The following is a 16,262-nucleotide window of genomic DNA, read 5'->3' on the forward strand; positions in this document are numbered from 1 at the left end:
GCAACAAACTGAGCATAATTTGAATAAGAATCAGCAACTTGTTGTATACCATTTCCTAATCACATGCCAGCAGAAGCTGTAGATTCGCTATAAAAAATGCTTGAGAATGTAAAAAATAAGATCTGAATGTGAGAGTTAATACAATTTTTCCCTAGCAACACGTAGGCACTTCTCTCTGCAACAGAACATTATACCACAAACTCACTGCTGCTGTGATCTCCTCAATATCTCATATTGCAGGGACTGAATGAACACAAGCACTGCCAAATTAAAAACCTAGCACTGACAAACACAGGGCAGGATGTTGAGTAGATAATTTAATTATGAGAAACTTGATGTTTGTGGGAGGTATAGGAAGTAGCAGGTCACAAAAAAAATCAAGGGCTGAGATTCACGATAAAATGAGCAGAACTTGAGAGGTTACTGTAAGCTGGGTGAGAGGCAGTAGCTGATGTGGCTGTACTCTCAAACCAAATAAACCCTGGGTAAGACACCTTAATATCTTCTGCAGTAGGTCAAAGTAAGTTGAATTATCCTGTATTACTGTGGGTCAAGAACATGCCAACATACCATTACCAATGCTAAGTCATCCTACCTCCTAAGTGACAGTAAACTGCTCAGGAGCATGCGTCCATGTGGTGACTTGGACAAATTTCATACTTGCAGGCAGAGCAAGATGGGCTGTTTCACTCATGGTTAGATTCTCCACTTCTTTCTCTAATGAGAAGACTCTCATAAGAAGCTCCTTCATAGAGAGCTTGGCATTTTGAAATATTAGAGATCGTTTTCTCCATATTTAAGGGGTAACAGAAATAGTGGGGAGGGTATGGTATTTGTGTTTCCTGATCAGTTTGTTCCTGACACAAAAAACACTGAATCTCATTACCAAACTGGAAGATACTTTGGGGGAAATAATGCCCTGTAGAAATCTGTCAGAAAACCTTATGAAAACAAACAAACACATAAAAAATACTTTGTAAACCAACTGTGGTGCTAATTGTTGCTCTGTTTACTGCACATCTAAGTGTATCTTTGCTTATGAATAATATATACTGCTAAGCAAAATGTGGCCTCTGATATTTGAGGGAAGATAAAGCATTTTAACCTCAGTAACCTCTGATTAACAGGAGACAAGATTAAATCACATACTGTCGAACTGCATCTCTTACTTGTGAACCCAACAAACAAAAAGCGTAGATATGGAAACACTGATAAATAATATTTGGGGCTTCCAAAAGCACTAAAAATGCAGACATTTTTAGGAGTATTTGAGGACCTGTGATATGACTTGGGCTTCTGTCTGCTTTTCTAGAAAAAAAAATAATCTCTGAATACACTATGTCCAGCAAATCAGGAAATCAAACAAGAACAAACAAGAAATTCTGCAATTAGGTTAGGTAGAATTATAATCACCTGAAGCTTTTGTACCATAACTTCCCAGATCACCATGCAAATCCATCCTAGAAACCTCCACTCATTCAATAGATGAAAATAAAATTCTGCCAGTGGAGAAGGTGAACCTAAAACTTCTCTATTGAAGACCTCATGTGAGAATCTTCTCATAAAGCTCCAGAGGCAAAAATACACAGTTTATCCATGAATATCGGCTTTTCCCAATAGTCCCTTTTCAGATGTCTGTTGTGCTTGATACTTTGTAGTTAAGTAGTCCTTATCAGAAATGACAAATAATGTTCTATCTTACCTGCCTGCTCTTGGCCTTGTGGTTTATCATCACTTGTAGATAGACTGTAAGATAAAAAACATGAAAAAGACAACAACATTAAATTGCCCTAAAGAACAGCTGCTCTTTCTTGAGGAGACATGAAGTGAGGGAGGCAGCCCGATGGGCAGACACAACACATGGCATGCAGGGTATGGATGAGCTGAGTGGGGATGGCTGATAGAAAAACAGCCATAGGCTCATCTTCTCTCCTGCCTGTGAACATCAGCTACTGTTTTCTCAACATACAGCAGCTTCTGTTAAGTGTTGAGGTTCAAATATTGCATCTGTGCTTAAAGAAATAAACATGAAATCTTAGCATTCGGCATGAGTAAAGCCTGTCACTTCTGAACTTAAATTTTACTAAAAATCTAATTAAATCAGCTTATCCAGGGTAGGAGTGAGAGGAATGGAAGCAAAAGCCTTTTCAGTGCATCACATAAAAGGCGGCTGTATGATAGCTTTCAGCTGATCCGTGTCTGCATGGTGACATGGTAATTATTAATGACACTAGTAATAATTGCCAGCCCTGCAATGCATGAGTTTGGCTGACTTGGCCTTACCCTGCCACTGGAAAACGCTGCTATGACTGGTACATAAGATTACTACAATTTTTTGCTTGTCACTATACACCTCTAAACATCATTCCTAAGGCTATGTCTATTTTTGGGCTTCTCTGGTACAACCACACCTCCAACCAAAGACTTCAGCTGCATTTGCTTAAGCAGCAAATTCATGAAGCCACTCTGAAGAGGTCATGTGAAATACCGGTCTTTCAGACTTTATTTTTAACCTTAAGAAGGGCAGGAAGTTGAAAAACAATTAAAAATTGGTGAACAAAATACATTCAAGTTTAAGTAAGTTCAAGGTTAAACTGTATTACTCTATGGTAGCACACTGCCTTATGGAGTTGTAGGCATGTGTAACCACAATTTGCACCATAAATCATGCCTACGTGGCATCCTGCATCTCCCTTGGGTCACCCAGCATTGTGAAATTCCCATGATGTAGCAGACAGCTTGATCAGAAAGCTATCCAGGCACACACTGGGAAATGCTATCCTTCCAAGAATACTGTGGAACTGAACAGAGCACTGAGATACTTTTCTCGTGAGGCACTCTGTCGTAAGAAAGACACGTCAGTTCAGAATGAATAGTTGTGAAAGAGTATTTTGATGTAGTTCAACAAAATAAAAAGCTCGTTCCTTGGTTGACATCAACGGAAGCAAAATACTTTGTTCTGAATTTTCAAGGGTCACAATTTTTCTACAGGAAACTTCAATATTGCAGATGTATTTCCTATTGGAGAAACCAGGCAACAAATAATTAAGTAATAATGCGATCCAAACTTACACAACACAAGAATTCAACCAGTGATTTATATTTTCTTCTACAGAGTCTTCTAAAGATAAAAAGTAGAACACCAGTAGACTGCCAGATCAGTTTAGAGCAATTAACCACTTTATTGTATGGCTTCATTTTTGGTGAATTCTGAAATGCAGGAGAAATTTTGGGAGAAGGGTCTAGTAATTTCTGTTAGTCATCTGAGGAACTTTTTTGTAAACCAAATTTGGAAAGTAAAATAAAATCCTGAATTATTAATTTGTCTCTATTATCTGCCAGTCCATATTCTGGAAGTATCTTGCAGTTTTCATGAAAATGGAAAACTAGCTTTTCTGATGTGGCACGAATGCATCCCAGTGCATTGTTCCTGCATAGCTTGGAATGGGAGAGAAAATCCACCCTTGTGCAGAGGGAGTGTTATTGCCACCTTTTTACCAAGCAGGGTAAGCACAGCACAAGTGGTCAACGTTGTTTGCCCAAGGCCACATAAACATTGCAGCATTGTTCTCCTGCCTTTCCATTCAGTTTTCCAACCTGAAGGTAAGCAAAGAGGGCTCTGAAATATTGAGCTTATTGCTGAAAAATGCTATAAGCAGGCTTCCTTTCCCTCAGGTCCAACAGAAGCCACTGAGACCATCAGTTTAAGGAGACATCTTGCTCTCTGTGACAAAAGAGGGAGGGAAGTGCTGGCCTGCAACATGTTTCAGTTGGACATAAGGTGAAACAGAAGACACTTTCATCGCATTATCACGATTCAACTGTGCAACTCTCATTAACACAGTGAGAAGACATGGAAAGACTGCAGCAATCAGAAGTCTTTACACTCAAGTCTTTAGAGATCTAATTTTGATTTGTAAAATACAGTATATGTGGATTTGCAAGGTTACTCTGGTTTTTATTACACTACAGAGCAACAGTGTTGTTCTAAAACTGTCAATCTCTGCCTAGCTGTAACTCTGAAAGCTCATTACTAGTGTGACGAAGATTAAGTAAACCAATATGTTTTCTCTAAATCAGTCTTTTAGGTTTCCTTTATGGTGAATACAGAGAGTAAGACACCTCCACAGTAGTTCACCTGTGTCTGGAGGAAGATACAAGGAGCTCTTTGAAGGTGTTTTCTCCACTGACTGAAGAAGCAGCCTAGCCTTGGACCAAACATGGAGCTCTGGTACAGCTAGTGAGATGACCCTAGGTGCTAGGTGACATATCCTGACAAGTGGCACATTTACCCAGGCAGAAGTGAGAACAGTAGTACAAATGTGCAGTTTTGATGAAAACAAGATCAAATTTTGCAACACATAGTGATTTTCCCCCATCTAATGAAGAGGAAAGCAAAGTGCAACCAGAAGTGCTACACTGTGTATTGATTTAAGTACCCGACACTTATAAACTAACCTGGTGAAACAACATATTTGTGCAAATTTAAGATTTCAATGGGAAATACAAACAGATGCACAGATTCCCCCGGAACCTCTGTGGGCAAGAATAAAAGATCAAGAATAAAATTAAGATGGAGTTAGTGATGAAGAGCAAATTGTGAATGTTCATCACTTCTACAAGTATACTAGTACAGAAAAAAACCAACAAACCTGACATTGCCCTCAGTCACCATGGGATGCTCAGAATCTGCAGAAACCCTTTTTTTCCAGTCTACCAAGCAGTGGTGGTCTACTGTTTCTGACAGTAGAGAGTCTTCATGTAGGTACACCCATGATCCTCTGCTGCACAACAGAATCCCTCCCTTGTCCATCTCAAAGCCATGGCTGATCCTTTGGCCTGGACCTGATGCCAGCTCACAAATCAAGTCTGAAAACTAAAGAAAAAGATGCCCTGCCCTTACTTATCCTAAAGCATCAGCAGTGGTTTTAAAGCCTGTCAGTCAATAGAAATCTTTAGTCATCATAGTAGCAGGATGTGACTTTTTGAGGCTAAATTCCTTGGGCTAGTACTATGTAAACATGTATTCCTTCCTGAACAGGCAAGACTCCTCTTTCTTTTTCACCTCAGTTCCCTGTGTGCAATACAAATACTACCTCTTTCCAATATTACACATTTGAATGGTAAGATTTTTGACCAGCAGGAACTTGTACATTGATCAGTATAATAATGTGCTCTTCTTCTTTTCAGTTTCACTATAACAAAAAGTTTGAAGTCCTCCGACATTATTAGCATTGAGCAATTCCCATAGCTTTTAGAAATTAACCTTTCCCCACATTTTCAGATGTATTTACAACCAAAAGCGAGCTTGGTATAATGTCACTGACATAGCTGTCCGGATGCTACCCATCAGATTGTGAAAACTGCTCTAGCAAACCAGTAAGGCACTGTTATCACAGCCATCAATGTAATTATTAACCACATCAAGGCAGAGTTGTTCCTGAGGTGATGAGAAGGGGTGAGGAGAAGGGGGTATATGCGATGACAGATAGAAGCCAGGCTGTGTCAAAGACATTCAGAGAGAAAAACGGATTAAGCCCCACAAGAACAGCTTTTAAGCTGTTTGTTATCTGCAGACAGGACAGTGAAAGGGAGCACCTATTAAATGCTGCTTTCTTTAGTGAATCTTAGAGACTTTTTGCCTGACTCTGAGAGTGCTGGTTCAAGGCAGCCACAACTCAGCAGCCACTGACTGAAGAGATATCTTCACTTAGCTTTGCTGAGATGCTTGATCTGCATGGCCTGGGATGCTGCCACCAATCCCTGAGCTAAAAAGTTCATCCACCAAGGTGAACTGCAGCCAAGAGAAGTAGTTTTATGACTTTCCTGGCTTGAAAACCCAAGGGACCAATGTCTAGGTCTGCCGAAGTCACATGCATCAGTCCAGATGTGACACCAGAGACAAAAGATTTTACAAAGCCAACTACCAATGGTTGAGGTGGGGAAAAAATATTTTCCTGTCCCTTTTGTGAATATTCTAGGGACAAATAAACCAAGATACTCAATATTCTTTGAAATCATTTAGATTTTTAAATGTAATTAGTAATTTATCATTGGGTTGATACGCCCACTGATTTATTTTCTATTATTACCTTTTAGGAGATCATGAGACTAATAAAAAGGCATGAGTAAAAGACTGAAAGAACAAGTTAGAAATCTCCTTTGTGCAGACAACGGGATATACACCATGAACTGTGTTTCTGAAGCCTCTGGCACAGGGACTCCAGAGTCTCATCTGCTTGCTGTGGCCTCTCAAAGTCCTTTCAACTAGAGTACTGCAGTTACAGAAGGATTATGAGAAAATATTGCATTTGGTCAAAGAAAAAAATGCAAGGAAATGGAGCCTCCCATCTATCAGAGAAGTTGTGAGGAAAAATACCTGGGCAGCAAAAGAAGGTCAAAGAAAGGACCGCAGTGTTTTGGGGGAAGTAAGAGGGAAGAGTGAAGCAGAAGGACCATTTTTTTTCATGTTAGGATGACTCACAGCAGAGGAGACACATTGACACACCTTTTCAGAGTAGGAAGTCAAAGTTCAGAGCTAGTTTAATTGAAATTAGCTCATTTCCCAGCTGAGTAATCCACCAACCTGATTCTCCTTTGTCTGATGACTTGCATAGCCATTTACCACTGGGCACAATGAGGGTAAGATGCTACAATGGGGCTGAACTGTAAATGACACAACACGAAGGACAATAAAGAGTTTGGCCCTAGACGTGGGAAGTACAGAGGTAACTTCCATTACATTTAATTAGTGCTATCACCATTAATTTCCTGTGCATAGACAGCAGAAGACATCCTTTTGATTTCAAATTAATTAACACATAATGATTAATCTGATAGGGTACATCTTTTCAGACAAGAGTGTCCTCTTGATCACAGTTTGGGTGCCAGCACCACTCATCATCTGTGTGTTTTAATTTCTAACTGCTCTCCAGAAGCAAATTTAGCTCTGCAAATCTGTTGGTAGAATGAATGACTGGCTGGTTTCCACGTTCTGTGTGTTTTGTTCATTTGATAACATGCTGAGAACATCTTGGAAATAACTTTTTTTTTTTTTCCTCTCCCCTTCCCCTCCAAGGAGGTTTCAAGGTAGAAACTGAGGACTCTGCATCACTGAGAAATTTATACCAGCTCTTTACTACAGAACACAAGAAAAGTTTCTAAAAATTGAAAAACACATGAACAGTTTATGGCAGGTTCCCAGACAGATTCGTCTCACTTTAGTTGCCAGCATTTAACAGAACCATTCTCCTTGCCATCAACTACAGTAAAGTGTGTTTATTTCACTGAAACAGGATCTTGAACTTCATCAGCTTCACACCATATTCCTTACACTCTATGATACCTACTGGGTAGCGCTACTAATATTACTCTTCCCTTTCCATTTGTCAAGTGATTACTCAGTCACACTCGGTTAATATTTATCCACTTTCTTAGATGTTTATGAATGTAAACATCTCCATATCCAGGTGCACCAATACTTGAGTAGACAGTGCACAGTTAACTTTAATACTGAGAAATACGCAACTAAACTTGCCATTATACAGATATGAATTAGGAGGTAGCAGCAAATCTCAGATACCTTGACTTTAGAAGGCTGTTGAATTCTGAAGACATTCCATTTCCATACAGAAAAGTATCTGAGAATGCTTATGGTGACTGGGCTGTTTTGACATGACAGCAGAACAGTAAGTATACTTTTGCAATATAAAACGGAGAACAAAAATGGGATGGGATGTTTTTCTATTATCAACTCTACAAATTCATATATATTTAGTTTCTAAATCAATTGCTGTGCTTAGGTAACCATTAAAAAAAAAAAAAAAAGAGAATGGTAGTAAAGCAACAAAGAAGATACTATTACTGTGGAATAATTTGTGTGATATGGTTGTGTTTGGCATTCTGGCTTAGCTACACTTTCTATGGCAGCTCCATCAGGGAGAGAGCTCATGGTATCCATCTAACCATCTCTGCTGCAGTAAACAAGAAGGAAGGTGCAGCTAGCACAGTGCTCTCAAGCAGGAACAACCATATTTTCTGGTCTGTAGTATTCACTCTCTTCAGTTTGCATTTACTGAGACAAACCACTGCTTGAAGACTGGGGACTCTGTCTCACTAGAAGCAAAAGGAGATATCAAAAACCTTTTCAGTCTTCAACTTTAGTCCCATCTTTGGGCAGCTAAAGGAAATTGAAGCCCCCTTTCCCTGCCCATCAATCTCTAAGTGGTTAAACACACTGCAAATCTAGCTACTGTAGGAAGATACTAATTTTGTCTCCTGAGCATGCCTGTCATTTGCATTGAAAGAAATGAAGGACACTTGGTTTGATATTCAAAGCACACCTGGAACATCCATGTGAAAACTCACTAGTGAAGCGATTCCAGGGAATGAAGCTTTTCTGGAAGTGTGCCAGGTAGTGAAAGTTTGTAATAACACTTCAACCCTTCTCATGTGTTGGTAAATATAAATTTGGGTAGGTTCCTCTCTGTGTGAAGCCTTTGGTAAAATTCCTGCTCAGAGACCACAATATTATTCTTATTCTGCTCTTTCCAAAGCAGAAGTCCTACGGCTGCTTGAGACAATCAGTGTTGTTCACTGTGAATAACTAAATTGGAAGTTGATGCTACCATCATGCTACATTTAATACAGAACTATGAGCTCACTCTTAATTGAGAAGAAAGTTAAGAGATAATGCTAAGTAACAATAGCTAAAGATGTTTCTATTTCAAACAGCGTAAGACTGTGCTGAAGAAGGAGAGTGAGGGTTGTATTTTAAACCTCCCCAATACATAAGAAAAAGTGTATAAATTTAGTGCACAGGTTCTCACAAGCAAGGAAACAAAACAACAACAGTGAAAACGCTAATAGAAGCAATAATTTTGCAATACACTCAGTCTGAATCTGTTGTCTTTGCTAAATAAACATACCCTGCTTGGTCAAAAGAGACAGCCTATGAAGCTATGAAAAAAAAACAGAGATCTTTAAATCTGAAATTAAGCTCTTTTAGCTGGAATTAAATACAGAAATTAAAAATAGATATAAATTATTTCCCACATCATATCTTACAGATCAGAAGGAAAAAAAACCCCAGACTTTCTAAAATTTTTAACCACTAAAATGAAAAAAAAACTATAAGCTCCAACCTGTATGGCTTGATCCAGCTGTTAATTTAATGAAATAATTGCAGACTGGTGCATCTGTGCCTCTGCTCTGCCACAGACCCAACATCTGGAAAACTGGAGAACAAGAATTGGTGTTCTTGGCTTGGCTTTCCACCCCCATTTTTTTTTTTTCCAAAGATACCAGGAAGGGCAAGGAAGGGCTGCTTTGCCAAGAGCTGGTGTTTAAGTTGATAGCTCATATGGGTGACTGTTTGTTGAGCCTCTGGGCAAAGGAAAAGCAGAAATCAGGACTAGTCTAGTTTTTAACGATGGGAACTCTAGAAAAAGACAGGATGGGAAAGAGAAGGTGGAGAAGTCATGGCAGCGATAACTGAAACAAGGGGGAAAAGAAAAGGCATAAAAAAGAAGCAGCAAAATACAGAAGTTGCTTCAGTTGCTTTCATTTCCAAGAAATATATCGCTGTCCCTTTAACTCTGCATGCCTCTTTGGCACATGTACCAGGGGAAGGATTACACTTTGCTAAGGAAGTAATGCAAACTTGTCTTCATTTGGTTACCATGGATATGGCACTATGTGAGACAAAGCCTCCCATTTGCATTGCAAACAACCAGGAGCAGTGAAGGACACCCAACTTGATATTCTGGCCACAGTGTCCCAGGTTCTTCCTCCTGACTGATCACAAGTAAAACAATCACCAGCTTTGGGCCTGCACTTGGTACAAAGAGAACAAGGGTAAAGGATGTTGTATTTCAGATGAAGAAGAAAGAGGCAGGATCATGCACATCTGCAGCACAAATGGGATTTCTTGTGCTACCTAATGTGAAATAGCTAACAGATAGAGATGGCGATCATTTAGCTTTCCAGCTCTTCCCCCCTGGGGTACTAGAACTGAGTCAATATGTTGTCAATCTGGAATAAGTGATTTCTACAAACACTGGAATGAAATAGAATGTGGCCAAGTCTTATGATTGCTGGGCTTTTATGCAACAGTTTTTATCTAGCTGACTGTCCTCTTCATTTTGCAGACTTACTGGATAAGGTACCTTAATTTTATACAAAATCTAGTTAAATAAGCAAAATGAACAGTCTCCTAAGCAGACCTAGTGGGAACTTGCACAGTACAGTTAACAATGAAGAGGGAAATTGTCTTGTTTCCCTAAAACAAATTGCAGATGATTGTTTGTCTATTGTTTTGCTAGATTGTCAGTGATTCTTTTTTATTGCTTTAAGCTCTGCCAGATATATAGTCACACATCATTTTTATTTTAACTGACATGGAACACAAATGGTATGACCCTGCTTCTATGGATAGAAATGGCCAAATTGCCATCAGTTTGAGTGAAAAAAGAACTGGATCCCAAACAGCCTACATCCATGAATCAAGGGTTTTCTTTCCAATTACTCTTATGCACAGATTCGCCAGAACAGTAGATCAGACATTTGGCAAAAACAATATTTCTTCCCTTAGCACTGGATTAGGCATTTCTCTGGTGGGCCCAGGACAGCTATACCATTCCAGGGTACTCTTCTTGGCTCCTCACTTCAGGAGAGTGGTCTACAGCTGGTCATAGGGCACCAGCACTACCTAACTTGCTTTCCTTTAATAAGGAGGGTTCAGGCAGACCACCCTTTGTCCTTACACCACTATTCTCTGCAGGTACAGGAGGATAATTAGGAACACCAACCATTCAGTTACCACCAAAAGGTCCACAAAATAGTACCTTTGCGCCAATATAATCCCACTTGGATCAGTGGATTTGTTTCCTGCTGGTGTCTGTGAGTGAGGAAAGCATCAGCCTGAGATGTGTTTGCTTTTCCCTTTCTTTTAAAGCAAGCAGCTGGCGCTATGCCTAGCCTTGAATGCATTTTCTAACACTGTGCTCATGGGGAGCTCAAGCCCACTGTCATCATGTCCCTGAACAAATACCATGAGCAAAGAACAGGGGGCTTTGCAAAAGGGTTAATTTACCTCTTTGTTCTGCTGTCCCACCTCAGCATGCTCCTTGAACTCCCACTCAGACCCCACAGCGGCACAGTAATATGTGCTCTTCATCTTGGTTTTAGAAGCAAAAAGCAACATCACCAGACTGAGACCTTCACATACTCAAGCATTTCCAGCAGCCTTAATGCTAAGTTAACTAACAACAGGACAGAATCTACCAGGTCCTTCAATGAATGTGCTGCTAGGGAGAGGGACAGGGAAGGGGGCAAGTCTTAAACACAGAAACACTGCCCCAGACTCGTGATGCCTGTGCAAGCACCACTGGACTTTAGATGTATACACTTCAGTCTCTTCCTACCCTTTCGGAGTAGCCAAATACCTGGACCAGCAGCTCTCTGCCTCCAACAGCTCTCCAGGGCTTCAGGTCCTCAGCCTCCCTTTTCAGTGACACAGAGTGGGGACACATTGCCCATGGGCTGCTCTTAGTGCTCTTCCAGATGCATTCTGCAGCAGCAACAGGAAAGTGCAGAAAAGGCTTGTGCCAGCCTATCTTTTCAGGCCAAAACAAATGCAAATCCTCATCATTTGCAGGTCTCCTGGAAAAACGAACTTAGTATTTCATTTACTTTTAGTCCCGTCCTCTTGCCCTGTAGGATCCTTTCCTTCCTCTGCAACAAAATTGAGTGGGAAACAATTTTCTTGGCATTTCTTTAAACATCAGTACACTGGCCAGGAGAGATGTAGTAAGGCAGGCAGGACAGTAAGTCCCTTGAATGACAAAAAGGCTCTGAGTGAATAATATACGAAAAGCACTGTTTTATGCCTGAAAGGGCTCAGTCCTCCAAGCAATAGGTCTTTTTCCTCTGTGTATTCGGTCCTGCTTATTTTAGTAAAGAACATTTTGTTGCTTGAATTCTACTAAACAACCACTAGAGATTGGGGAAAAGCAGCATTCCCTTCCTCCTCACGTCATCCTGACCGAAAATTCTATATGGTAATGCTGAATCTATAAATGGTACGTCTTGATATTTCTACTGGTTTCAAGGGATTGGTTACAAACAGATATTCCAGAAGAGATAAATGGCCTGACATTTTTATTTTTAGCATTGTCAGAGCCAGGAATAACTTGCCCTGACTCTTATGGACAAGGCTAAATTTGCAGAACTGAAATTTAGAACATTTGTTTCTTCTTCTCAATAAAACTAGGATATTTAGGTCATAAAGGATACAGCAATAGTTAAGTATATTTGCCACTGCAATGTCATTCTTACAGGGCACATTTCAAAGTATAGCAATAGTGCAAACTATTTTTACATTTGTTGCTGTTTATAGCAATACAGTTCAAGCGGAATCAGGTTCTCACCAATCTTTATATCCCTATCCCACCTTTACAAATTAACTTCTTATTTTATAACAGTCCAAAAAGCCAATACTGATGAGATGCGTATGTATTTCACTAATATCTCAGTAACATCTTAACATGGAGAAGCAAATGCTGATTCTGCATGATTGCAGCTAGTCATACCTGATTTTGCCATGAATTTGGAACAGATTCAGATAGCTTTAGGTTAGTCCACAATCAGACTGACTTCAGTCAGAAGCCAGCATGCTTGGTATGTGTCAGTATATGAGGAAAGAAATCAGATGAGGCTGACCTCCTACCTCACATTAGAGATACCACATGTTCCCCAGAACTGCTCTGACAAGTGTTTAACCACAATTACTCCCTTCTTTCTCTCTTCAGTACAGAGTTTCAAATGATTTTTCTTTCATCTGGAAACAGACAGATTTTGCCCAAAATTACTCTTGACTCAGCTGACAGTTGCTTCACATCTAGTTCTGAGACTACAGAAGTCAATTGAAAACTACCCTCCGAGAACTTAGTTCAGGCTTTGTCCACGCCAGACTCTGCTAGCAATTATGAACACGAATTTCCCCCATCATGAACTGGCACAAAAAACCCTGAAGGCAAACATTTTGCTTTTCTGTGTTGATAAGTGCATGCTTTGCATACTGTGGGCAGGCGGAGGGGGGAGGTGGGACTGTAAGTATATGTAACCTTTTGTGTTGTAGGTCAGATTTCATGTCCCTTAGTCAAACAGAGCAGTCATTTAAACAATTGCTAATCCTATCTCTGTGTCTGAGGAAACAAAGAATATAGTCAGTAAGTCAATAACTTTATCTGACTTTATACAGACCAATAAAACTACATGGCTCAACATCTTAGTCAGTGGTATCACTAGACACTGTACATTTAATTACTCAGTGATACAAGCTTCCAGCTTTAGTTGCTGGTAATGGCATTGTCCTATGCACATGGAGTAATATAGTATGACACAGTTGTGCTGTGTTAGACACAACTTCCCTCTCTATTAGATGTGTCTGCACACAGTGGATAGCAAAAAAGAAAGTTTGTTCTCTAAAGATACTTCCCTTGGCATCACACTTCTGTCAGCAGCGTTTGTCTGGGGTAGACATACAATACAAATGCAATTTCGATAAAGAATAAGGGAAAGTAAACAAGGCTTACCTGGGCCAGCACAGGTACCACAGAGCATACTCTAATGCTCCTTCAGAAGCCAGAGGAGGGACAGGTGAGACTCTTCAGCAGCTCTCCCATCCCAGCTCAACAGCTCTGACAGTCTCTCACAGCTTTCCCATTCCTAAAGCAGAAAGGACAAACATTTGCCTAGCCTGATATTTTCATAATCTCCACCCATTCCCACTAAAAAAGAAACCTGTTTTTCAAATACACTTTGTCTACTTTGTGTCACATAACTGTTTTCAAGATTAGATACGTTCAGGAAATTTTATACTATAGAGTGTTTTCTTAAAGGGATTCAGGAAGCTGACAAGGCACAGATTTTTGGGCCAGTGCAACCTGTGTGTGCACAGAGTCGTATGTGAATGCAAAACACTCTGGGCAATCCTGTGGGGTGAGGCAGACACAGGCTGGGAAGAGGTCTCAACAACCTCCAAAACTGGATGGTCTTAATGTGGTCAGTCCATGCCATCTTCTACAGGTGTGAAGGTCTAGATGTCCACAAGAAGCCAGCCTGTCCAATTCTCAGTCGAGTACCTGGATATGGTGGTAACCGCAGAGTTCGTCAGAACAAATAAAAATTCCTGGTGCCTTTATGACTCACGAAAATGGCACAAAGTGCCTCAAACATCAATCCCAAGAACAAACAAGGCTTTTAAAACAAACAGGTAAGCTAACAAAAACAAACTCAGCACTTGAAAACCAATGAAAACAACAACAGAGCCAAAGCTTACAAAGCTTCTCTCATCTGACTTGAGAAAAATAAACAAAGAGCCTGAAAAACAACAAATCCAACCTTGCAAAGCTACACTCAGCAGCACAATATTCCCAAACATGCAACTGGTACAGGGTGAACCGTTTCAGCTGGAGGCAGATCAGAAAGTGCAAAGATCTTTTCAATAGCCCTGATACGCCAGAGATACTGAGCAGACTAGCTAGGATGGATATCATCCTATGCAAATCTCATATCCGCAGCCTGGGTCAGCCTGTGACTTCCACTAAGTATTTTGAGCAAGTAATATAACTTCTCTACACTGTAACCCTTGTAAAAGAAGGATTCCAACAATCTGGCACAGGTATATTAAGGTATGTATACTACTTTACACATTAATATTATATATTCCCTATGGCCATCTAAAGTCTGTCTTCACTGGGGATGAAATATCTCTGCAAGCACATGCTACGAACTCATGAGTAAAAGGGTGTCCCCAAGCATCTCTTTGACCAGGAATCCTGACCAGAAAAGTCTTCATAATGTCGCCCTCCACATCTGTTGAAAGCTAAAAGTTCATACTGAATGGACTTAATGAAATAGCCAGATCATGAAACTGTAGTCAAGCAGGTTAACTAAATCAATGCTGAGACTAGAAAAACAAGATAAAGGAAAAATCGATTCCATTGTGTAATTCATCTTTCCCCCTTTCTTCCAGTCTTCTACACTTTTTGGCTGCCCATCTTGTCAGTGAGGAAGTCCAAACACAAACCACTGGTGTCACATACAACTTCAGTACATTTTCTCTCTCTCCTTGCTCACGCTTGAGGATAGATGTACAAAACTGGTAATAATAATAAACACAACAGATCCGCACTGAGGTCCATCAGACTCATTTTGTACAGCACTAACTAGTCTGTGCTATTGCATGGCATTTCACCAGAGATAAACAAGTTTAACAGCAGTAGTTGATATTGCAGCAAGATGCAGCAAGATGTCCAGCAGAGCCTGCAGGGATGTCTCTAAAATACGAAGTTGTGTTGCATGATGTTCATACATAGCAAAATCAATCTCAAATTTATGTTATTTTCCCTAGCAAAATCCCAACTTCTTTAGGAGGGAAAACAACATTCAGCCTGGACTAGCAATTTATCTGTCCTTGTCCTCTCTTTGTTTTCAGACCGTTTTGTGGATCATTATACTAAAGAGGTGAAACGAGAAAATTAAACTAAAGAAATAAACCACCTTCTTCAACCAAGTCAGACACTGTATGCCAATGTCTTTGCAAAGGCCAGCATAATGCAATTTATCGTTATCATGAACACAGTTTACTAAACACACAAAAAAATCCTTTCATTATGATTTTTATCAGGACTCAGAAACAGGATTTCAAAGACATCTCACCCTCCAGTACGTAACTTCTAGGTCAAACGGCACTCGCAGTTTTCTCCCTAAGTTTTCCCCATATACAAAATCCCTCTATTTTGTTTAGATTTCTGATCTTATTTATCATTCTTACTTATTGTTTTCCCCTTTTTCAATGAAACTACAAAATGAAATTTTACAAACTCTTTCAAACCCATTGAAAGTTTCTATTTTCATAATATAAAACCAACTAATGTTATTGTTATCGTTTAATTTGAAAAAAAAAAAATTATTAAACTCCATTCCTATGTGAAAAAATATCTTTTGGACTGGAAAGAAAAAAAAAAAAATAAAGTGATGAAAATGCTATAATAGCACATTTTGAAGAAGTCCAGAAGAAAGGCTACCCTAAACAGTTTCATGTCAAGATCTGGTCAAGAAGAACAATTTGTAAAAAATGTTCTTGTTTTAGCAGATCAACATTTTTAAGGAGGAAAATGTCAAAAACTGTTCTAACCAGCTTTATCTCCAATTCCTTTCCCTTCTCCTCCCTCAATCTCAAATTTGAGGACAGCCAT

At 39.7% G+C, this 16,262-nt stretch overlaps 1 protein-coding gene and 1 long non-coding RNA gene across 13 annotated transcripts in view; one reads left to right on the forward strand and one right to left on the reverse strand.

Annotated features, from left to right (window-relative positions):
* The window catches only part of LOC139827242 (uncharacterized), a 77,291-nt gene extending 73,253 nt beyond the window's left edge, over positions 1–4,038 (forward strand). For all 7 annotated transcript variants that reach the window (XR_011737673.1, XR_011737668.1, XR_011737665.1 and 4 more), the window contains one exon: positions 3,676–4,038. This is a non-coding gene — a long non-coding RNA (uncharacterized lncRNA). The remainder of the gene's footprint in view (positions 1–3,675) is intronic.
* Positions 1–13,724, reverse strand: part of ITPRID1 (ITPR interacting domain containing 1) — a 50,755-nt gene extending 37,031 nt beyond the window's left edge. For 3 of the 6 annotated variants that reach the window (XM_071804739.1, XM_071804738.1, XM_071804734.1), the window contains exons 1-2: positions 9,144–9,550; positions 1,703–1,746 (exon numbers count right to left, since the gene is read on the reverse strand). The gene's annotated coding sequence lies outside the window, so the exon portion shown is untranslated. Of the gene's footprint in view, positions 1–595; positions 703–1,702; positions 1,749–9,143; positions 9,551–13,595 lie in introns of those variants that run through there. The other 3 variants (XM_071804735.1, XM_071804736.1, XM_071804737.1) reach the window with 3 other exon arrangements.
* Positions 13,725–16,262: the final 2,538 nt, after the last annotated feature.

The sequence above is a fragment of the Patagioenas fasciata genome, chromosome 2 (assembly GCF_037038585.1).
Source record: "Patagioenas fasciata isolate bPatFas1 chromosome 2, bPatFas1.hap1, whole genome shotgun sequence".
Taxonomy (NCBI): Eukaryota; Metazoa; Chordata; class Aves; order Columbiformes; family Columbidae; genus Patagioenas; species Patagioenas fasciata.